This window comes from Syngnathoides biaculeatus, chromosome 2 (assembly GCF_019802595.1).
Source record: "Syngnathoides biaculeatus isolate LvHL_M chromosome 2, ASM1980259v1, whole genome shotgun sequence".
Classification (NCBI taxonomy): Eukaryota; Metazoa; Chordata; class Actinopteri; order Syngnathiformes; family Syngnathidae; genus Syngnathoides; species Syngnathoides biaculeatus.
Window position 1 is genome coordinate 5,865,194 of NC_084641.1, and position 25,848 is coordinate 5,891,041.

General features: G+C 43.2%; 1 protein-coding gene across 1 annotated transcript in view; it reads right to left on the reverse strand.

The window, feature by feature from the left end:
* Nucleotides 1-21,372, reverse strand: part of l1cama (L1 cell adhesion molecule, paralog a) — a 53,057-nt gene extending 31,685 nt beyond the window's left edge. Inside the window, exon 1 of the mRNA XM_061828959.1 lies at nt 21,288-21,372. The gene's annotated coding sequence lies outside the window, so the exon portion shown is untranslated. The remainder of the gene's footprint in view (nt 1-21,287) is intronic.
* Nucleotides 21,373-25,848: the final 4,476 nt, after the last annotated feature.

Sequence of the window (25,848 nt, forward strand, 5' to 3'; positions counted from 1 at the left end):
CAGAGAGAAGTGTTTACAACAACCCTGCCGATTTAAATGAGTCGCAAAGATCGGCAAGTGCAAAAAATGAGACTTGAAAATCCTGAATCTACAGCCACTCCACTTTAAAGCGCTCTAGGCATGTCCACTGAATGCATGAAACCACGTCGTGCTCAACTCCATTAAAAACCACTGCTGTGACCCGATGAAATGAATGCTACTATGTCTAGCATCGTACTACAAAGTTTTCAGTAATGTCAGAAAATATCTCCATACATGTGCAGAGGGACAGACGGACAGAGGGATAGAGATGGGAAGGATGTGCAGCAAGTAAAGGTGATTAAAGATAGTGATGGAAATATGTTGACTGGTGCCAGTAGTGTGCTAAGTAGATGTACAGAGTACTTTGAGAAGCTAATGAATGAAGAAATTGGGAGAGGAGGTAGAGTAGAAGAGGCATGAGCGAATGACCAGGAAGTGGCAATGGTTAGTAAGGGGTAAGTCAGAAAGGCACTACAAAGGATGAAAAATGGAAAGGCAGTTGGTCCTGATGACATACCAGTGGAGGAATGGAAGTAATTTGGAGTCGTGGCTGTGGAGTTTTTGACCAACTTATTCAACAGAATACTAGAAGAGAAGATGCCAGAAGAATGGAGGAAAATTGTGCTAGTCCCCATTTTTAAGAAGAAAGGCGATGTTCAGAACTGCAGAAACTACAGAGGAATAAAGATGATGAGTCACACAATGAAGTTATGGGAAAGAGTAGTGGAGGCTAGACTCATGACAAAAGTAAGTATCTGCAAGCAATAGTATGGTTTCATGTCTAGAAGGAGTACCACAGATGCATTATTTGCCTTGAGGATGCTCGTGGAAAAGTACAGAGAAGGTCAGAAGGAGCTACATTGTGTCTTTGTAGACGTAGAGAAAGCCTATGACTGAGTACCAAGAGAGGAACTGTGGTACTGCATGCGCAAGTCTAGTGTGGCAGAGAAATATGTTAGAATAGTACAGGGCATGAATGAGGGTTTTGGTTAGAATAACAGCAGTGAGGTCTGCCATTGGTGTGTCAGAAGAATTTAAGGTGGAGGCGGGACTGCAACAGGGATCCGTGCTGAGCCCCTGAAGACGAGATACGCTTGGATGGAAAAAGATGACACACTGTGGCGACCCTTAACGGGACAGGCCGAAAGAAAAAGAAGAAGAACAAGTGCAATGTATTTCGAAAAGAGCCTTTGATTTCACTTTGTAGGTTCTTTCAAGACCCCCAAACCCACACATCCCACTGGGGGTTACAGGTAAATATCGAAGAAAGAAAACAGAGGTTGTCAGAGGAGCCACAAGGGCAAACGCCTTCTCTGGCTCTATTGTAGTTTCCATGACAACATAATCTCCATGCAACATCCCTCCCTCCCGTTTGTACATACAAAATCAGTAATTCAAACACGGACACTAACAGGGTTGTGCTGTCACTTACATATGCATGCTCACATTCACCTGCTCAATCATTTGTTGCAGACATCGACAGGCTCTCCCTCACACACATGCATACGCGAACATTTTTTTTTTTTTTGTTAAAAATACTGGAGGTCAGAAGAAACAACAAACATAAAGACATTGCAGCTTGCATTTAAGGTAATCAAAAATGTATAAGACTAAAATGTTTTTCCATTCATCCAAGCAAACACATGCAAAGGCTTCCCAAAGATTTCTGAATATGAAGAACTGTCTCCAACTGTCAAAAGAATTTATTTATTTTTATACTTTTTGTCCCCGATAGAGAGAGTGGTAGAATAAAAGAGGAGGTGAATAACTGAAGGAGCATGGAATGGACTCAAAAACAGATCCATGAAGTTGGAAACAGGGAGGCTGAACGACTGAGGGAAGGACATTGGAAAAGCCAGCGCGGACAAGGGGAAAAGCAAGGCCAGCGTGAGATCGCAATCGAAAATTGATGAACAACTAAACATTTGCAAAATTCATCACAGGAGACAAATATGAGGCATGCTGAGAAGCAAACCGAGTGCAACGGTAATGGGATCAGTGACCAGTACAAGCTGTGGGGTGTCATTCTTATGTAAGTGTACCATAACGAGTGTGTGTTTGTCTGGTCTGCCAATCTCTCCTTCCATCTTCTCCTCCTGCTTCTGCTTGGGTGTTAGCGGTTCCCCACTTGTCTTTGTTTCCACTCGACAGGCACTTTATTTGTTTTGAGGGGGGCAGCACATTCACACATCTGCTCCCCATTTTTGATGTTCCGGGTTCTATGCATACACGAACACGTGTGTGCGCACACAAGCGGAGTCCACATTCACGTTCTCGGCCTTGCACCTATGTGCAGCCGTCATGTGCTTCATTAGCAGTAACGCCACTCAGATCGTGCGCCTGCAGCACGTGAGCTAATGATAAGACACAGCTTCCGCGACACGCAGAAGATGGGGACGTACCAAACGCTCCCACCCCTCGGCTGTGCACATCCTCGTTTTTGTTTTTCACAGCAGCAACGTGCAATGATGAGGTTGTTAAGCTTAAAATGTGGCCGGTAGTTAAGTGTCCTGGTGTGGGGCCACGATGACATTATGAAATGACGAGGAGGAGCTGGCAGGAGTCACCTTCTCTTGTCTTCGGCTGTGCCTGACAACGCCTGCCTTTCTTCTTTTTTAATCTCTGCTGTATCTTAATTCAATAAGTACACTTTTGGACCCACAGAAGCAAATTCAATTAACCACAAGAGTTGGTGCAGCGGTTTTAGTTTTGTTTGTGGTACTGTGGAAATCAATAAATGAAAAACAAAAAAGAAGCTCACAGGCAACATAAACAGCACGCATTGACTAAAGCACGTCGAGGCATCAGCCGAAGCATACGACTCAACATATTATGTTGTGAAGGGCAGTACGTGCACGAGGCTGCACCAAGAGAGAAGCGGTGGGTTGTGCAGGCGCTTTTGCAGTCAGTCACGGTACAGACAGACAGCAAGAGGAGGGAGTGGTCCCTGGAGCCGTGTGATAAGTGGCACATATAGCGCGGGAGGACAGCTCATGTGACATGCAAGGACGTGTCACCACCTCCGTAGGGAGATGTGGCACGCCAAGCAGTCGAGTGGCGAGCGGGGAGGAGTGTGTATGCGACCTATGACCACAACGGGTAAGGTGTCTTGTGAGTCCCCTTTTGTGAGGGTGGCCTCAATATATAACCCTATGCTGTGGGGTCCCCGCCAGGCTTTTTACATCACAACAACGAGGCACACGATCACGTCACTTCATTTTACTCCCCTCATGCTTCCGTTTTCTTTCTGTGACTGTGCACTCACAACCAACAACGAGGCATTCTAAAGTTTCCGCGCTAGAAGATTATCTTAAGCAAAGGTACACTTTGGAGATACTGTATAAGCTTGCTTATTGTCTATTACAATTGCACCACTGAAATAAACAAATGAAAAAAGAAAGGGCGCCAGTCAGGCACACCCAAAACTATGCTCACTAACTAAGGTTTCACGCTATTCGCCAGAATAGAGTACTACATGATTTTCAGCAATTATCTTTAAACATTTGTCAGATATTTCCAAGGAAAATCTCTGATATTACTTTACAGGATCCTCTATATCATTACAGTACCATTTTTTTTCTTATAGCTTTCATAAATACACTTGTAATTCTGTTTAATGTGAGTTCATTTGACTTCATACGACTGGGTCTTTGTAAAAATGTCTACTTAAAAATGCCTTCCCAGGTCCAAAAAAAGAAAAAAAAACGTTTTGTTTTTTTTTAACCTTGGGACAACACAGTATATTTGTCCGAGCTACACTAAGAGGAAACACAGTAACAGTATATGACAAAATGTTTTTGGTCACTTTTCCAACCATGGAGCATCACCATTTTGTCCATTCCAGGAACATTCGTATTTTCAGACTCGATGCAGCACTTCAGGCAAATGAGCTGCTGGCTGTGCAAGGTCACCCATCATGCTACTTTCCAACACATTTGCATGGATGGGCCCCAGTGGCCAAACGGCAGCAGTAATCCCTTTTTTGTTTGTTTGGGATTTCTTTTTTTTTTTTTTTTAGCTTCACACCAGCAGGTTGGCTGAGGACACGAAACAGTCATGTGGAGATGAGAAAGCACCTGAACAAAAACAGACATCAGTCATGCTTGCACCAGTACACGTACAAGACAAACAACATGTCGTTTGGGTAATCAAAGTAACACTGAGTGGGACGGAAACAGAAACCGTTGCAACAACAAAAGTGTTTGAAATCACACGACCACAAACAGGTAGAAGGGCAGGCGATGTTGTTGTGGTGATTTGCGTTCCCTAAATGATGAAATCAAGTCAGAGTGGAGTTGAGCCAATCCCATTAACTTTGTCCAAAGCCGCAAATGTAGCAATTCCCCTTAAGTGCTCCTCACTTAATGAAACATACCATAATGCAGGGATATGGCAGTAACTGTTCCTTTTTGCTAATAAGAATCTAGAGACCTGAAAGAGAGTACAAGCAAGATGGGAACACAAACAGACGGAGGCTGAGGACAAAACAAACTGTGTAACGTTTACACAGCAATGTTGTTTTAAAATCAGCTTTCTTTCCTTAGCATCAATTTGAAAAACTCACTAAGATATTTTGTGGGACCACTTTGGGAAATTAAGGTTTAATTTTGCTGCTTGGACACTGAAAACGTTAGGTCCATAATGAATGACAGAGGGCAGCGGCAGCTAACCGGGGATGCTGACATGTTTTGAGCCCAAGCACCTCAATGCAGCAATTTGAAAATAAAGTGAACCTCTGGTTTTTCACTAATTCACCATTTACTTCTTTATGTAACTCACAAAGATTAGCCAGCTATTAGGCAGTAGGTAGGTATTGATTGGTGTAAAGGAAGTACTCCTTGTGGTATATTTCAAATAAAGATGAGCTTTATACTGTAAGTTGTGTAAGGGCTAGTTTAGCCTGGGTTGTTAGTGGAAGTTACAGAGTGTCTTCAACACATGGAAACGCATTGCATTGTAAAGTTTTAAGATAAGATTAAAACTATATCAAAGCATTCAGGGAACATCATGTGTGGTATATTTATAACTATGAAGTTGATGAACAGTTTTTTTTCTCTTTTGGGGGGTGGGGGTTTGGATTCCAAGGCAGGACCAACACAACATATTCATTTCCTGTGGCCGTGGTAGGAAGTGTCTGAACACGCTTGTCCGATTGCAATAAATCGGGACATCGCTCCATCATCAAATTAATAGTACAGCTTTCAAATAAAAAGTCACCAGTTTTCAAAAGAAAGGTTGCTCTTGATGGAGATACTCATCCGATACAACGTTTTCAAATTAGCTCATTGAGCATAAGTCTTAACATCTGTTGATGTCAACATTTAATCCTCTTAGAGTCAGGAGTGAGGCTTTTTCCCACAGTTTCTGGCTGCTGATTGTTTTGGGAACCGACTTTGCATGAAAAGTCAGTGGTGTGGTGTGTGTGGTGAATGCGGCAAGGTGAATAGCCTCATTTACGCATTTCAATATTTTAATGTCCAGATCAACAGTTTGATACACTGTACATATTGGGTGGATGGTATTATACTTTATCATTGGTGATAAATGTCAATAATATCACACTTTCCAGATTTGACCAATCGAACAAAGTATGACAGTATTACTTATCACTTACCAACATGCAAACCTTAATCTTCTTTTTCCCTTCTTGTAAGATTAGATTTGAATATCTAGGATCCTTCCTTATGTTGATCTTTTATCTGTACTTTATTGGCTGTTTCTATATTATTAATATGAGTGTAGGCTATCTATCTATCTATCTATCTCTATCTATCTATCTATCTATCTATCTATCTATCTATCTATCTATCTCTATCTATCTATCTATCTATATATATATATATATATATATATATATATATATATATATATATCTGAAATTGTTACCTTCACAAAAGCTTTTGATTTCTCTGGTTATGTTTAAACTAAAATTGAATTGTTAAATGTCATATGAGTACAAGCAGGCACTAACAAAGCTCATATTAATGATAGAAACTGTAAACTGCCAGTAAATTGGCCAGTCAGTAAGTCCATATTTTCCACTCAGTGAGCATTTGATTGATAAATGACAAAAAGCTACTGAAAGCTGTCCTGTCAATCTCACGGCAATCAAACAAAACAGGAAGAGGAAACCTATCAAAACAAAAGCGACCCCACAATTAAACATGGTAAAACAGAAGAAAAAACTGCCAATCATCTCCAACTACCGTGACGGTAAAACAACTTTATAATGCTGTCCGGAAGTATTTGGACACCTGCAGCATCTTTTCTTTCTGAGTATGAAGCGTCGGGCTGCGTTCTGTCCACAGGCGTCCTTATGCACGCAAACGGTGTGCGAAAATCTGTGTCCAGGCAAGGTGTCAATATACTGGCGTCCTATCCGTCGCCTCACCCTGCTGTCACCATGACAACCGACTGATTCCGGCTGCTAAATATTTCTCTCCCCTCCCCCTCTTACATGCACCTCTCTTTTTCTCTCTTTCTCCCTCACTCTCTCTCTCGGAATTCTTCCCGACAGAAGCTTATGGATCCCATTCCTTCTTGTACATTGTAATTAAAGGTGGCCATCCTGTCAAGCTCTATCTTGGAATCAGGAGAAACTGTCCAGGGGAATCTTCCGCCTTGGACTCCTAAGTGGCTTATTAACTGCCATAGCATCTGTCATCATTATCATCACAAACCCATTTCTGGTCTCTAAATAAGTCCAATTATTACCAATAGAGTCCGCAGCTGAGATCTACTGCGGAAGGAAATGGTGTCGCACTTTCCATGAAAGGCTGCGCTGTTATCTGAGGCACACAGACCCCCCCGTCTGAACTGCAGACCCCCGTCTCTGCAAAAAAACGAGTCTCCACGCGTCACCATGTAGCCGTCGAGATCAAGGACATGATTTTCTGCAACGTGCGGCAATTTCCAGCCATGCACAAGTCATCTCCCGTGTGAAACTAGAATGGGCTGACGCATACATTGTATTTAGAGTTTTAAGATAAATATTTGACAGGATAAATGAGCAAAATGAGAAACTAACAGTTGACTACAGCTCTACATGCAGTCTTTCCAACACTATTCCCTCTCTTCTGAGATGTGGATGTCTCAACTACAGGAGAATATAATACATCGTAAAGGCCAGAAAGAAGCTACTGTTGACCTTTACCTGAGGCAAAAGAAGCGATTGATGAGGTTTTAATAGAAACGAATGCCAAAAGGGTCTGGCAGGCCACGGCTACAGTATGCACAGACCATTTAGCCACATACCGTCTTTGCTTTTTCTGCGTGTGTGTATACCATCTCATGAAGAAAACAATCCGTTCATGCTGTTCCCAACACATTCGCAATACCTCCTCAATACCATATAAAAAAAAATAGTTTCACCCCGCGCACACGCTTAAAGGTCCGTCTGGACCCCATGGGGTATCTGTAACAGGCCACATGAATATTAAAAACACGAGAGTGCCAGTGTTTTAGGACTTTATCTGTGTCAGCAGAATGTATCACTTTCAAGATTGTGTAACATATAATGGCACAGGAGCAATTTTCTTAAACGGGTCCTTCTGGACCCAGGTGTAAGTATCAAATTTCCAAAACATTGATAGCTAGTAGCTGATAAAATAATTGGAAATTCATGTTTTTCAAGCTAATAAACATATTTCTAAAAAATCCGATCTTGTGTTTTTTTCTCTTATTGAAAATATAAGCCAGTTCTTGATGGGGGGGGGGTGTTAAGAGACAATGTTCCAGAAATGAAAATAGAACATATTTCTAACCCTAACTTTTTTTCATCCACACACCCTTTTTGACATCCAGACTATTTGACACCATTGGTGGAGCCTCTCTACCCAATGAACACCCCCCCAAGAAAAAGTAAAAACAATATCTGTTTAAATGCAACATGTGTAATCATCATGAAAATATGAGAAAACTTGCCTGTGCAAACTAGGTACAGTATATAACTTGACGGGTGCTTCACTTTATTTGCAGATTGGTATCCTCAAACACCTTAAGTTGTTACAGTCTCTAATGCCGAGCCAGCCAAGCTAATATTCAAGACTTCAGCTCACTTCATCCTTTCTGGAGCTTTGGTTTGGTTATTCTTGAGCTTCAGGGGGAATCGTTTTGTTTATTGGAATTCATGCTTGGTGGGACACATTGTGGACAACTATAACTGTGCACATCCTGAGACTTGAATCCCGATAATGTCAATCATTTTCAAGATTACTTCCAATATAGGACAACTAGACACCAAGAAAACAAAACACTGGGCTACATGCCAACCAACACCTCAGAAGTGTTGTGTTTTAGTAGAAGTTTTAAAAAATGGGAACACAGCTATTGTGACACTTGTGGAAGCAGATGATGCCCACGGGCAGGCGGAGGTGTCCCGAAAAGCACACTAAACACAACAAATGACGGGCTCTCCTTACAGCCTTGTCACATTTACTGTGGGCTTGTTTTCCCCCTAAGGACAGAGGTATAAATAAAACAAGGCTGTCAAGGTTATTGCCATCGGTGATCACCAGCTCATTTTCTATTTAATAACGGTGCCCACTCACATTGTGTGTTGCTACATCGGGCGAGAAGAGTGACAATGCTCCACTCATGCGCTGATCGTTGCCATTACGCTCTTCCATCTCCGTCAAGACTGTCACTTGTCAGGTTTAAAGGGAATGAAAGGAGCCGATTTGATTGGCAGCAAAAAGTTGACTGGAAACACCCACAGTGATGCAGCCCCCCCCACCCCCACTCTACGATCTGCTGGATAGATAGATAGATAGATAGATAGATAGATAGATAGATAGATAGATAGATAGATAGATAGATAGATAGATAGATAGATAGATAGATAGATAGATAGATAGATAGATAGATAGATAGATAGATAGATAGATAGCAGTGAAAGGGCCCATTCGTTGCTGTTTTCGCTTTATTCCCCTGCCATTTAATGGGATGCACCACGCCCCAAACTAGTGTCAAGGGCTCGTGGAAGAGATCTTTTCAATGCGCTGGTCTTTGTCCTGCCTCTCGTGCCCTCCCTCCTTCTCCCCAAGCCAATGTGACATGTGCGCCTGAATAAATCTCTTTCACCCTCTTGTTGATCCGTTGTTTCCTCGTGGGGACGCCACCTTTCATCTTGTTGCTCGTACTAACAAGGAGGCTCAGCCCGCCCTGGTTAGCTTATGTGCGCCCGCAGCATCAGTCAGTCGTCTCCTCGGCGCAGATCAAATGATGAGCGTCACATTTCCGAGAGGCACTCGCGCATCTGGATTCGAAATACAGAGATTCTCAAGCTTCACAACTATATATAGGTTGATGGAGCTCAGGCTCGGCATGGGCCTCTGTGTAGAGCCGATTACCTGGGCTCATTCCAAAACTCACAAAAACAAGGTGTGGATTTAAACACACAAACAAGACGCAAAGATGGCCAAGAGGGCACAATATAAAAAGTATTTAGGTTTTAAGCAGATAAGATTGGACAAAGCGAGTGATGTCCAGCACTCTAGGTTATAAATTTGGTGACGCAAACAAAAGAAAAGGTTATATAAACGCTTATTTATAGGTTTTAACATACTGGAATGAAAAGGGGGATGATAGTACACACATGGGAAGCTAAACTGTATACTGTAATTAGTTTTAATGCCAAATAATGGGTGGTTACGTTAGCTATTGTTTTAGTATCACTCCAAGCAGTTGTCATCACAACTTTGCACTTCTCGGGAGTTGATAAGCCATCGTGCAAGTAATTAAAAATAAACAGACTAGTCATTCAAAATGCATGAAGTTGATATTTAAATGTTGACATTTAGGGGCCTTTAAGACAGTTTGGCCCACAATGTCTGAGCCAGCTGAACGAAGATGGTAATGGCGCTCTGTTGTAATAATGATGTATTTCCATTGTGTATATCTCAAGAGTGTCACTAATTGTGTTGTGGTACACACATCTGACTTTGTTGTTGTGGGCTGCATGGGTTCAATTCCCACTCACTGAAGGCGTCGATGTGTGCCCTGCGACTGACTGGCTACCAATTTAAACCCAACTTTCGACCCTTGTGAGGATAAGCGGCTTGGAAAATGGACGGATAGATACAGTATAACTCAAGAGAAAGATACACGGGCGTATGTGTACAGTATATGTCTTGCGTTGATGAGGAGCTACTCCACATGTACCCTAACTTTTAGCGTGTTTATGGGTCAAGACTGGAAAAGCATCCCAATATCAGTCAACAAAGATTTATGAAACAATTTCTCTCGTCATCCTGCCTCTCCTCAATAGTGTCGCAGGAAAGGAGGAGCCTCTCCCAAAAGACTTTTGGGCAAAATGGGGAGCAAGGGACATTGAGGTATGCAAGCATCCCCACTCACATTCACAACAATCGACATTTTACAGTTTTCCGCTAACTTAATACTCCGTGCTTGTTTTGGCTATTAAGGATGAAGTACCAGGAGAGAATCTAAGCACCCTGAGGAGGATGTTGCAAATTTGATCCTGCTCATCTAGAAATCCAAATTCATTATTTCTGTTTGTATTTTTTTTTTTTTATGCCCATGTGTTCTTGTTCAGTGGCGGGGCGACGCCCCTTTATTACCTGTCGCACCGCGTCCAGCAGAACTAACCATTACGATTCTTTTTTTCTCCAGCTCTGGTATTGGATTTCATTTAATGTACCGCGATGGCAAATCTGCAACAAATGCAACCTTCTGACTTTAATCATCTTTTCCTGAGGCAATTCATCCTCTTGATATTTGGTTCAATTTTGACATTTTCTTTCTGTACAGAAGCAGCCAAATCATGCCGTTTCCAAATCTTCGTCTCAGTCGCTCTCATGCGGTTTTAGTGTGTAATTGGAATGGCACGGGAGGTGAGATTAAATTAGGACCGTGTATGGGGATTACAACCCACTCAAAAACTGATCTCCTCCCACTGTGTGTAATCCAAGCCTAATGAATATAAAATGGCTGACGGCATCATAACATAGACGACGTACTCGAGGACGCCATGTTGGCTAAAGTGTGTCGTGCCTCATTTATTGAAAGAGAATAAAATCAATGCAATAAAATCATACAAACACCGTAAAATAAACAAGCATGGCCATGGACTGCAGTTGCTTTCAGTACGCAGTGCTTCAGATCAAAGTATGGAAATTGGTCCTGCTTGTTGGAGAGATGCCAGTTTGCTAGTCCCTTAAGATACGAGTTTAATTGGGTCCAGGACCACCATCGTAATGCGAAAATTCCTATATTGTATCTCAAATCCTCTTTCGCAAGTTCTTAAATGGAAATTCCATTTGTAGGCTCTTCATGCTCATTTTAAATATGAAGAATGAAATCTTGATGAATTCATTGTGGCTCCTTCTGGTGTGTGAACTGGCCACCGGGGGTCTGTATAATAGTCATGCAGAGACAATTGCACAATAATTTCACAAATATTCTAAGTGACTCAGTACACTGAATATCATTGTGGGTTGAGGAGTATTGTGATCATGCACATGTATTGCTGCACCCTTTGTGTTCAATTTATTCTTTTGCTGAAAGTGTTCTAATAGCCAAATTGATGCTATTCATTAGCCTGTCGACGGCATTTTGCTTTGTTTGTTAGCATTTAATAAGCAGACAATGGTCAGGCAAAGACTCTTTTATTTTTAATTGCTGTTTTCGGAAAACATTAGGGGTCCAATGAATTCTGTTGTACTTCTTTCTCCTGACAAGGAAAGAGTGTCATTGCATAGGATTTCATTGAGAATAAGGAGAATTCCAAATCTGTTTACCTTTTCTGAGTCTCTGTCAAGGCGGTTCATTCGGAAACGGCTGTAGAGGTTGCGCTGGAAATCAGCTGTAGGAACGTTGTGCTGATGCTGGAAGCCAAGGAACACTACTGAGATCCCGCTGTGACTCCTCAATCTCTCCCAAGTGTCATTAAAAATGCAGCCCATCGCTCAGCAACAAATCAATACATCAGAAAACCAGCACTACCGCATCTCTTAATCAACAGTTGGAGCACAGCAGTTCAAGTTGGAGGAAGGATTCCTTCAGGGTTGTTTATAAAACATGAGCTTATTCGACGAGTGAAGAAAAGGTATTGCTGAATAAAACTGAGTGGTAATTACGAGTGTTTAAATACACCTACAAGAATCATGAGCGATAGTAAACACATCTTAATTTTTATTCTATTAACTGTCAAGTATGAAGCGATATTTAATGTCCTGAACTGTAAAAGGGAAAAAAATCAAAGTGTTCCTATGAAATTCACAGTAATGGAACAAACGGGAAGTCTCTTGGGGGCATAAACCAGTGCAATCTGTAGGCCGGTCCCAAGCCCGTATAGATGCAGAGGGTTGCATCAGGAAGGGCATCCGGCGTAACGACTGTGCCAAACAAATACGAGCGTTCATCTAAACGAGAAGTCTCAACCTTCCAAAATAAAAGCAATATAGTCTCAAGACAAACAATACCTTCATTGGCATGACAACTGGCCCTCATCTCAAGTTATAATGGCGCTGAAATACTTGCAAGCGCTGTACTTAGCCAACACTGGAGTCTTAATTTCGGACACAAACCTATACTGGATATTCTTGAAATACTTGACTCCAAAAGTCCATCCACCCATCCATCCATCCATCCATCCATCCATCCATCCATCCATCAATTGTCTTAGCCGCTTATCCTCACAAGCGTCGTCAGAATGCCAGAGCCGATTCCAACTATCTTTGAGTAGGAGGTGGGGTACGTCTTGAACCGCATGCCAGCCAATCACAGGGCATGTAGAAACCAACAACCATTCACACCGACAGGCAATTTAGTGTCTTCGATTAAAATGTCTCTGGGAAGTGGGAAGAAACCAGAGTGCCTGGAGTAAACCTACACAGGCATGGGGAGAACATGCAAACTCCACACAGGTGGGGCTGGGATTTGAGCCTGGTCCTCAGAACTGTGAGACAAACGCTCTCACCAGTTGTCTCCTGTGCCGCCCAAAAAGCAAAGCTGAGAGCACCAATAAACAAGTTGAAGGCTCTTTTTTTAAGAACTTTAAAATCTGGTAGATTGTTGAGTTCACTGCCACCATGCAGCACTTGTGCCTCAAATTTTTGCTCGCATGTCACAGCAAAACTAGTTGCATGGTGGCTTGTATCTCAGTGAGATCGTAAGAGGAGTCACTCGAATCGCAAGGCACTACGGTGTACAGTACATTGTTACCGAGCAACACATTATGAGTTGAAAAACAACTTTACTGGCTGGCGACTAGTTAAGGGTGTACCCTGCCTTTTGCCCGGAGATCACTCTGTGACCCTAGAGAGGATACAGTGAAGAAAATAAGTATTTGAACACCCTGCTATATTTCAGGTTCTTCCACTTAGAAATCATGGACGGATCTGAAATTTTCATTATAGGTGCATCTCCACTTTGTGAGATCATCTAAAAAGAAAAATCTAGAAATCACAATGTTTAATTTTTTAATGATTTATTTGTGTGATACAGCTGCAAATAAGTATTTGAACAACTGTCAATCAGCTAGAATTCTAACCCTCAAGACCTGTTAGTTCGCCTTTAAAAGTCCACCTCCACTCCATGTATTATCCTGAATCAGATGCACCTGTGTGAGGTCGTTGGCTGCATAAACACCTGTCCACCCCATACAATCAGTGAGACTCAAACTTATAACATGGCCAAGACCAAAGAGATGTTCAAAGACACCAGAGACAAAATTGTACAACTCCACACGGCTGGAAAGAGCTACGGAGGAATTGCCAAGCAGCTTGGTGAAAAAAGCTCCACCGTTGGAGCAATCATTAGAAAATGGAAGAAGCTAAACATGGCGGTCAATCTCAATCGGAGTGGACCCCCATGCAAGATATCACCTCGTGGGGTCTCAGTGATCCTTAGAAAGGTGAGGAATCAGCCCAGGACTACGCGACAGGACTTGGTCAAAGACTTGAAAAGAGCTGGGACCACAGTTTCCAAGGTGACTGTTGGTAATACACTAAGACGTCATGGTTTGATGAGTTCCAACCCAAGAACACCATCCCTGCTGTGAAGCATGGGGGTGGTAGCGTCATGCTTTGGGGGTGTTTTTCTGCACAAGGGACAGGACGACTGCACTGTATTAAGGAGAGGATGACCGCGGCCATGTATTGTGAGATTTTGGGGAAGAACGTCTTTCCCTCAGTCAGAGCATTGAAGATGGGTCGTGGCAGGGTCTTTCAACATGACAATGACCCGAAGCACACAGCCAGGAAAACCAAAGAGTGGGTCCATAAGAAACATATCAATGTTCTGGCGTAGCCTAGCCAGTCTCCAGACCTAAACCCAATAGAAAATCTTCGGAGGGACCTGAAACTCTGTGTTTCTCAGCGACAGCCCAGAAACATGTCTGATCTAGAGAAGATCTGTGTGGAGAAGTGGGCCAAAATCCTTCCTGCAGTGTGTGCAAACCTGGTGAATAACTACAGGAAATCTTTGACCTCCGTAATCGCAAACGGCTACTATACCAAATATTAACATTGGTTTTCTCAGGTGTTCTTATACTCACTTGCAGCTGTATAACACAAATAAATCGCTAAAAAAAAATCATATATAGAGATTTCTGGATTTTTCTTTTTAGATTATCTCTCTCACAGTGGACATGGACCTATGATGAAAATTTCAGACCCCTCCATGATTTCTAAGTGGGAGAACTTGCAATATAGCTGGGTGTTCAAATACTTATTCTCTTCACTGTAAGTGGCGAGGACAGAAGATGAATGACTAAATGTGCGATGTTCTTTTGTGACCAGAATCAAACAAATGTTCTTTATTGTTGCCTTTCTAAAGATGGATATTTGCTACCATTCCGTCCAAAAATGATGACGCACAGAAAGTACTTTGTCATCAACAGATTATTATGACGACTGTCAGGAAACACAAGGAACAGAGGGTCAATTTAGTGGCCGATTCTCCTCAGTGATGGCAACAATAACGCTTCTTTCATTGCGCTGCAGATGAAGATACGCTCCGGGGGATTTTCTGCGACTGGGACAAAGACGCTTCTGTCGTGGGGACAAAAATAAAACGTGCCGGCAAAAAGGTCATTCATGGGGTTTTATGTCTTTTTTAGGCTAAATGCCAAGCTTTTGTACCCCACCCGCTGCCCAAAGATAGCTGTGATAGGCTGCAGCCCTCCCGCAACCCTTCTGAGGATAAGGGGCTCGGAAAATAAATGGATGGATGTATTTTTGTAGATATATTCATTTTCATTTGTTTTAGGGAAGTGAACTTCTCTGCTTTTTGTAGTTACTGCATGAAGTTTTATTTTCATCCTCGTTATTCTTGCAATATCGCAACTATTTTACCTCATGATATTTTTTATTTGTATGTATACATTCTATAAATGTAATTTGTAAAGTAGCAATATAAAGGGGTCATTTTCATACAGGTGCATCAATAACAGTAAAGACATAGTCCACTACATTTCCTTTTGAAAATTAATCAAAAGGTCATAATTGTCCATTTTCCATACTGCTTATCCTCACTAAGATCACAGGCTTGCTGGAGCCCATTCCAGCTACCTCTGCGTGAGAAGTTGGGTAGACCCCGAAGTGGTCGCCAGCAAATATACTGTAAACGAATAACCACCTAGGGACAATTTACAGCCTTCAATGTTCAATTAACCTAACGTGCATCTTTTTCACAAGTCGGGTCAGTCCTATGTGAAGGCACCACCATATGCCTAAATACCTGGTGTGTACTGGTTAATAGTTGGGGGTGGGGAGGTTGATGGTGGAACAAGACAGTTCAGAGACATGGACACGCTGTAAAAATCCTATATCCATCCTCTACATAAGAGCTTTTATCTGGCCGTCATCCTTCCACCCTCACTTTTCAATCAATCCTTTCCATCTTCAGTGCTGCTTACCTTCCCTCGATGCAAATTTAATTCCCCTCATTTGCAGGCTTCTTTCCTTCCTCCTCAGAGTTCATATATAATCTTTGCGAGCCGGTCGGCCTGTCAATCCACCTACCCCAGCCTCCTGAAATCACCACAATGTATTCTCACGCCTTCCCTCGACAGGACGTAGACACGCACGATACAACCACGACCCCCACTTGACTCCCAGAGGGTCGTCTCCCATCTGCGGCATCGGATTCAAACAGCAGCTGTGACGGGTGGGGTGCGAGTTGAAGGGATGCTGAACGTGCGTTCAGGCGTGGTTTGCGTGTACAGCATCAGAAACAGGACAGCTACAAGTAGCGAAAATTCTACTTCATCCTGTCTGGAGGCTGAAAGAGCCATTTTGGACACTCGAGTCTCTACGTCTTAACCTTTTGTGTTTTCCATTCTCAGCTTCCAATCCACCAGTTAGTTGCCTCTCATCCACAGTCAGCCCGGAAAGTAGTGAATGTTGTCAGGAGCGAATCTCGGACATCAGTTTGAGGGATGTTAAATGTAAAAGTCATTATAATTAGCTTACTGATTAAAAAGAACCATCACAATAAATACCTCTCTGAGCATCACCACTATCCATCCATCCATTTTCTTAACTGGTTATCCTCACAAGAGTTGCGGGAATGCTGGAACCTATCCTACCTGCCAACGGGCAGAAGGCAGGGTATGCCCTGAACTGGCGGCCAGCCAGTTGCAGGGCACACGGAAACAGACAACAGTCACACTCACAATCACATCTATGGGCAATTTAGAGTCTCCAATTAATGCATATTTTTGGGACGTGGGAGGAAACTGGAGTGCCCAGACAAAACCCATCCAGGCACGGGGAGAACATGTAAACTTCACACAGGCGGGACCAGGATTTGAACCCTGGTCCTCACAACTGTGAGTCCAACGCTTTCCAGCTGCCCCAACGTTCTGGCTCGGATTGGATGAAAAATTGTATTCATTCGAAAATGCAGTCCTGCGATACGATTAGTGAAGGTTCAGCGCTGAGATCTTTCACGCGGAGCTCGATCAGCTCCAGCCAGAAAAGAAAAAAAAAAGTCTTGGGCCTTTTACAGTGGAGAGACTGCTTCCTGTCATGATGTCATGCAGGTGCGGACCAATCCTACCTCCGTCTCAGTGTCTGGGTACGTTCAGAAAATCAGTCTGTCGCTCCCAGCGCTCTCTGAGAGTGCAGTAAAGCGCGCTCCATTTTCTATAGATTTATGAATGAGCGTGTTAGCCGTTGGCTGGGATACGTCAGTCCGTCCACCATAGTAAATGCGTCAGTTCTGCCCATTCTTGGTTGTGTGTATTATGTGGTGGGTAAGCATGCAGCCAGTAATTTCCATCAGGAAACACTATGTATAAATCCTTATTTTTTCTTCCTGTTCGGCATAATAATACTGGTGTACTGAGAAGTAGAGAGAGGAGCTACTGTAATTCTCTGTATTGGTGTGTTTACTTCCTCTATGAGGCCAAGGTGTGCATACCAGTATGAGCACCACAATGTGCATTGAAGGAGAAAGTGTGACAAAAAGTCTTCTTCATTCTATTTATTCATGCCACGACTGTCTGTTTTGATAAAGTACAATACTATTATTTGTCTTCTTAATAAACGCATACATATATAGAAAAATTGGGGGCATCGATGACATTTCCATTCATTGCAATGGAGGAAAGATGAATTGAGATGTGAGTGCTTGGAGTTAAGAATTATATTCACACCTCAAGGCACCACAGCACAACATGAGTGAATCTAGGCAGGAATTCCTTTGCGTACCACACTTTAAGAGCCACTGCTTTCTCCAAAAACAGCTGGAAACCACAAAACAAAACAAAGTGATCCGCGAGATGTTCTTTTGCAAGCGCAAATTCATCACCTCGGACCCGACATGATTTTTTACTGTGAATATTGTTCTATTGTTACTGGAGTGGAAATCTGTCCATTCAGCACGAGCAGAGGAGAGAGTGTCCTGCAGCTAAAAAAAAAAAAAAAAAAGAACAGGAAATCAGAGGGCTCCTTCCTCATCCACTTACTGGAAGAGCGAAGGCCTGTGGATGGACGCCAGGATCTGTGCCTGCCAGACATTTGCACCCAGGAACATTCGCCCAGGAAAAGCGTCATTTGTCATCCTCTTGAATTGGTAATGTTGTAAAAATATGATATTCCCATTTTGTCACCTGCATTGTGTGTGAACTTCAAGAATCTAGAACGTGAACAGTGAAAGGGTTTCAGACAAAATTACAAAGTTATTGGAGGAATTTGATGGAGAAGTTGACCCTTGAATCGCTGAAAGACATTATGCTAACCCCAAAATCCATTATTCTTATTTACTTTATTTGCAACATTTGTTTCAACTGTGATATTACTGTAAATTAAGTAATACCTCATTTTTGATGCATTACGACAAAAAATATTTTTGATATTAGTTAATCCTCAGTTTGCACAGTTGTAATGATTAAGAACATCTTAAATAATAAATGATGAATCTTGTTTTAGTTGTGGCTTTTGACGCCTGTAAACAAATTAGAATATCAAAGAAAAGCTCATTCATGCCAGACGATCATTTCAAAAAGTGAATCTCATGTTGATTCAAACACATGGGAAGTACTTTTCATGTCGCCTTCATTTCTAGATAGGAAATTATTTTATGTAATATTCCAATTTCTTGAAGTGGCTCAACTTGTGTTTTTGTCACCTGTCAGATATAATATACTACGACTGCAAACTACGTTATATATAGAAAAATAATGAATCAAATACTTCCCTCTGTGTGTAGAGAACCTAAGTAATGAGTTTTCTTTTCAGAATTGTTGAAAGAAATTCAGTTAATTACATTTTAATGGATTGAGAGCTGTAGATGATTTATTTTGATATTTTTACACTTAGAAGACAACATGACATGATATGATGCAATATGATTTTTTTCTAGGTACTCCAATTTCCTCTCACATCCCCAAAACATGCAAGGCGGGTTAGCCGAAGACTGTAAATTGCCCGTAGGTGTGAATGTGAGTGCGAATGGCTCAAAACAGTGGCATCAATGACCGGCGACCAGTTCAGGGTGTAGACTGCCTATCGCCCCGAGATAGCTGGGGAACGGCTGCAGCACGCCCGCGATGCTAGTGAGGATAAGCGGTACAGAAACTAGATATGCTTTCTGTGCTCAAGTGTCTGGAGTCAGCTACTACGGCTGAATAACATTTGCTACTGCGTTTAATCAACCGTGAACTTTCCCATGTCTCTGTGATGTGGGGACCCACACAAAACGACACAGAACAGGGCACTGATGAATTGGTCGCTCGCTGTGGTCCAGCAAGCTCGTCCGCTCGTTAATTCGTTATATCTTGCGGGGTTAGCAAAAATGGTATACAATTAACGATCCCTGAAGTGTCCCTGGTGTGTGGATTTACGCATGGCTCATGAAGTGAAGATGTGGAGTATTTGACGGTCCACAAGCTCACTTGATGCTGATAGCTACGTGCTAGTTAGCTGGCCAATCACTGCTTGAGCTGCAATGTAACATGAGCCAAGTTAACACATAAAACTTAAGGGAAGATGTATTTTTACGGGTTAAGTAGGCACAGCTTGATGGCTAACTGCATGATGTAGTGGTAGAAATTGGCCAAGCTTCTATTACTTAGTAAATGCAGTAGATACATTTCGAAGTAATTGCGGCAAATAGCCACAGACAGCTCTCCGTCCATCCATTTTCAACACTGATCATCCTGGTTAGGTTTGGGGCGGGGGCACTGGAGTCTATCCCGGCTGACACCAGGCAAAAGGCGAACTACGCCCTGAAGTGGTCGCTAAGCAGTTGCCGACCACATATATACACGGACAACTATTTGCTCTCATAGTCACACGGTCGCTGAGTGGGAACTGAACCCGCGACTCCGGCACCAAAGTCAGGCAAGTACACCTTACACCATCAGTGAGGTGCTCGGTGTCTGTTGTAGAAGTCTTGCTCACCTTTTGGCAGTATAATGGAGACTTGCGTGCATACTTGGAGAAAATAATTATAGTCACAAGACCTCAATAAGATGTAGTTATGTTAGTCATTTGTTTTTGCAGAGGATAAAGAATATATGCCCATGAGGGTTGTTATGCTGTCTGTCTACAAGGGTTGCTGCACTGTTCCTGCTGTCTAACGTTGATACACTGATGCTATCCATCCGCCCATTAGTGCGTTTTTTTGTTTGTTTTTTTTCCTGTTAGCTTAAACTGAAGCGGACTTTCTCAAGGCAAAGCTAGTTGAAACACACAATGTGTCTTTATGTTTATTTATTTATATTTTGACAGTAACCAACCAAGAATGTCATTAAACAACTTGAAGCCTCTTTCTTGGAACATTGCTCAAGATATGCCAAACACGTCTGGATTTTTTTTTTTTTTCATGCAACCAGAACAGCAACAACAACAACGTTGATTTATGCGGTGTATTTCTACCATATGGCATGAGGCCAGGTGAGTGCCGGATTTCCATGCGTGCGGGCACACACACTTCACCTCCAGACGTATGTGAGCACTGGCGGCCCCACCCTATTTTTTCCCCCTGTCACATCTCCCTTGCTTTACGACTCTGTTGATAAAGCCACTAGCCACCTCTTACTTAAATCCCAATTCACTGTCTTCCCTTCCCTCCGGGAACTCTAGAATGTGTCGCTCTCAGGAGAACATTAATAAGCATGCTTCATGAAAACTGTTGCAGCATGGAATCATGGGTTGTAGTTATTATCAGTTATTAGCTGGGGGAGGGGGAACAAGGGGAGGAAATAGGAATTTGTATTAAAGGGAGGCAGAAGAGGAAAATCATTTCCACTAGAAATTGCCCTTGTTTCACCACATTTTCCCCCCCGCCCGGAAGGGCGCTGGTGTCTCAAGCTTAGGAAAATGCAGTCAATCAAATCCAAACTGGATCTTTAAAAAAGCCCACTTTTGCTCACATGCAAAATACGCATAAATGCAAATTGGCAGCATGATGAGCATTAAGAATGTCAGGTGATACCCTGTTGCATGCAACAGGGAAATGGAAATCACAGAAAGTGATGCATTGACACAGGTTTAGAGCCATAGACATAGCCACAGGTAACCAACATCATTTAGATGTCTATCGCCATCATCATTATCATCATCATCACAAGTCCAGTGCATGTAAAGCTGTTTTAATAGTCATGTTTGTGGACACGCCACACCAATATTACTATTACGATTGGGAATGAATACATTTCGACGCAGGAGATGTTGCAATATACAATGTACTGGACATGCATCATATTTCACAGAGGTGTGCAGCCTAATTACTCATCAAAGTTCTTCTCTTCCACACCTTCACAAAGTGTCGAGATGCACAAAAGCTGCTCTTACCTTCACACGGACGCTCCTTTGCTCTCGGGTCCTCGACCGGATTTGTCGTTGCCTCTCCTCGTCCCGGCCGTGTGGCGCGACTGTGTGCACCTCTGCGCTGTGCTGATCCTGCAGTGATGGAAAAACACACCCTCCTCCAGCCGCGCTCTCTGGCTCCCTCCCCCTCATTGGCTCACTCTCGGAGGTGACATCACCCTCATCTGAGCCTGCGCCTTGGGTTCAACTTCACAATCTCAATGTGTGCGTGTCTGGTCATTCTTCTTTATTGTAAACCCCCCGCCCCCAAACACACACACACACACACACACACACACACAGGTCCATCCTCTAGTCCCCTCCTCATCTATACAGCCAGGATTAGCATCCAGTTGCTCTTCTTGCTGCACTCGCATCCATCAAAGAAATAGCACATGGTGTGAAAATAGCACCCCCGCCCCCCATCTCCTCCCGCACTATACAGGAACTAATACTCTATACTGTAAGATCCCTTCAAGAAAAAAAAAGTTGTTAATCTCCTGCACTCTACTTCAGGAGCTCTTTTATTCACTTCTCCGTTGAGAGACGTAGGGGCCTTTTGGTTTATTATAGTGCGATCAAAGGCAAGTCTACCAACGAATGTTCAGCAACGAATGAAAATATGAGAGGAGCACATGTGCCGCCTCATCTGTGTGACCAAGGAGATTATTATTATAATGTCCTCCTCCAGATGTGATTAAATATGGTTGTTAAATATCTCCTGGCAACCAGAAAATCTTCAGATTTTACTTCTTTGTCTTCGTGCTACTACTGTGAATGTACACGTACCTTTGTAACTTACTTGGGTCATTCCCGGTCACCGGAACATCGTATTAACAGGAGGTAATGTCAGTCGAGTCTTACCAAGACAACAGCAATGCAACAAAAATAGCATAAACATAATCAGAATCAAAGAAGTCAATCCATCCATCTTCTACTGCTTATCCGAGGTCGGGCCGTGGAGGCAGTAGCTTGAGCAGGCATGCCCAGACTTCCCTTACCGTAGCCACTTCATCCTGTTCTTCTGGGGGGGATCCCGAGGCGTTCCCAGAGGAGCCGAGAGATGTAGTCTCTACAGTATGACATGCCCGGAACACCTCACCAGGGAGACATCTGGATCAGATGCCCCAGCCACCTCATCTGGCTCCTCTCAATGCAGAGGAGCAGCAGCGGCTTGACACTGAGTCCCTCCCAGATGACTGAGCTTGTCACTCAATCTCTAAAGGAAAGCTCAGACACCCTGCTGAGGAAACTAATTTTGGCCGCTTGTATCCATGATCTTGTTCTTTCGGTCACGAACCATAGCTCATGCCTGTAGGTGAGGGTAGGAATGTAAATCGACTAGTAATTTCCGACCTCTGCCTTTCAACTTAGCTCCTTATTTACAATAACGGACCGATACAAAGTCCATGTCACAGCAAATGCTACACCAATCCACCTGTCGATCTCCCGCTCCATTCTTGCCTCAAGATACTTGAACTCCTCCACTTGGGGGAGAATCTCATCCCACACCCGGAGAGGACACGCCACCCATTTCCGATTGAGGACTATGGTCTCAGATATGGAGATGCTGATTCTTATCGCAGCCGCTTCATATTCAGCTGCGTACCACTCCAGTGAGAGTCGGAGATTATGGCTTTATGAAGCCGACAGAACCACATCATCTGCAAAAAGCAGAGATGCAATACTGAGGACACCAAACCGGACGCCCTCTACAGCTAGAAACGCTCTGCCTAGAAATTCTTTCTATAAAGGTTTTGAACAGAATCACTGACAAAGAGCAGCCTTGTTGGAGACCATCTCTGAGTCCGACTTACTGCCAGCAATGTGGACGAAACTCCGACACCGGTTGTGTGGGGATCAAACAGCCCGTATCAGGGGTTAGGTAAGTTATACACCCAAAGTACCCCCTGATAGGACTCCTTGATGGATATGGTTGAATGCCTTCTCCAAATCTACAAACCACATTTGGACTGGTTAAACTAACTCACATGCACTCTCAGGGATGGGGATGAGGGTGTAGACCTGGTCCTCTGTTTCCTTCCCAGACTCTCGTGAGAAGGCGTCAGTGGAAATGAGGAAGTCTTGAAAGTATTCTCTCCACCGACTCACAATGTCCTGAGTTGAGGTCAGTAACGGTCCATCCTCACTATACACACCGTTGACGGTGCACTGCTTCCCTCTCCTTAGACACCGCATGGTGGACTTGAATTTTGTCAAAGCTGTCTAGAAATCTTTCTCCATGGCCTCACTGAACTCCTGTGGCCAAGTTTTTGCTTCAGCAACCACCAAAGCTAAACATCAGCTGCCTCGGGAGTCCCACAGGCCCAAAATACCCGATAGGACTCCTTCTTCAGCTTGACGGCATGACTCATCGTTGGTGTCTACCAACGGATTTGGGGATTGCCGCCATAACAGGCACCGACCACCTAAAGGCCAGAGCTTTGGTCTGCCGCTTCAGGAGAACATGGTCTACTCGGACTCAATGTCCCCCGCCTCACCCGGAACATGAGCAAATTTCTTTCAGAGGTAGGAGTTGAAACTCTTTCTGACAGGGAATTCTGACAGACGTTCCCACCAGGCCCTCATACTACATTTGGGTCTGCCATGTTGAACCAGCATCTTCCCGCACCATCGGAGCCAACTCATCACCAGGTGGTGATCAGTTGAGAGCGGCACCCCCCCCCCCCCCCCGGCCCCCCCCTCACTCAAATGTCCAAGACATGCGGTCGTAAGTCCGATGACACAACCACAAAGTCGATCATCGAACTGCGACCTAGGCTGTCTTGGTGCCAAGTGCATGTGTGGGCACCCTTATTCTTGACAATGGTGTTCATTATGTACAGTCGATGTTGAGCACAGAAGTCTTGTAACAGAACACCGAATCAAAGAAGTAAGAGTGCAAACTGTTATGATATGGGTTCATTCCATTGTAATGGCTCATCAGAACCTCAGAGAGTTTAGGCTTATTTGTGAGCTACAATTTTACAAGGCCGCTTTGTGATATATTTCAGGCTAATCAGGGATTTTGGGACAAAGAAAAACTTCATGTATTACAGCATCCTCTTAGCCATTTAGAGACCAAGTCTGCCAAAATAGCAGTTAGAAATCACTGTGCCAGGCTCTTAACCATTGGAGCAGCTCTTTGACGTGACCGCATCAACAGTCCAGAATAGAATGCCGAGGTCACGTCAAAATGCTCTGACTCCCCCACAGCACAGTCTGATTGCAAGGAAAATTTGAGGCCTTGCCAAATACAGTGTAAAAACTCTGAAGTCTCTCTAATAAGACAATGGTTTGAATAATAGCTGCAAGTGGAGTCAGAAGTTGTTGAATATAAGGACAAAGTGAGTGACGCAACAGAAGTGGGTCACTCTCACTTCATCGCAAAGCCTGCAACGAAGTGGATTTGCCTTACTGTACAGTGCCAGGGTGAGGATTGCCTGACTTGCATGAGAAGAAAAAAACACCACCACCCATTAATTTTTTTTTTAAAAAATCCAACTGGACTGTAACAAGTTGCATGTTGTCCGTGTACATAAATGAAATGACTTAGACAGAGATCTAAAGAAAAGATATTATATGAGTCCAAGAGAGAAACTAATTAAGAGTGCATTGGAAAAGATGGAATCTCTTGCCCTCACATCACAAAACGGTTTCCTAAGATACTAGAAATCCATTAGCTCAAGATATCAAACTGACGACAACACGTCTTGAACAGCAACCACCTGCGAGGGAAATGAAAGGTTGCAATTTTCATATCTGAAATCATTGAGAATGAGAATTGAAAATTGACGTGACCCTGGTGGTACAGCGGTCGTCTCCCGACCAGGAAAGCTACGGCTTCCATCCTGAACCCGTAAACGTAAAGTGTCGTTGAGCAAGATACCGAACATCCAGTTGCTGCGCCATCAGTTGAATGAAAGTGCAGCGAAAAAGCGCTTTGAGTACCTTAAAGATTGAAAAGCCCAATGCAAGTGAAAATCCTTTTACTGTGAGACAAAGACCGCGGTGAAAGACTGCCTAGAAATTTACAACACAGTGCATACAATCGATGGATTCCAATGTCCGTGTGTGTACCACCAAGCAGCATGCCCATCTGCTGCTGGCCGTTGCCACAGTCGTGCCAGGCAAAGCAGACAAAAGCTGAGACGTCACGGGGCTCATGATTGATGGTGGCGGTCTTAAATAGGTGAGAAGCGCAATCATGAACAAGACCAACATATCTGGGTCAAAACCATGAAAGGGAATCGGGACAAATCCATCCATGCAACCATCCATTTTCTGAGCCACTTATCTTCACAAGGGTCGTGGATTATAAGTCAAATGTGAAGTGAATTTAAAAGGACTATAAAGTAACGGTTTGTACCACATTCATCCTCAATCAACAGCAGTACTTCTTCTTGGTATGTTTCTGAAATGGGAAATACTAAAGGTAAAATATTTGATTTCTGAGCTTCAATCCATGACTCGGATTAAAGGTGTTTCAATACACTTTAATAGGGAAGGTCGATATGAGTAAGAGTTATTTGATTTACCTGCATGG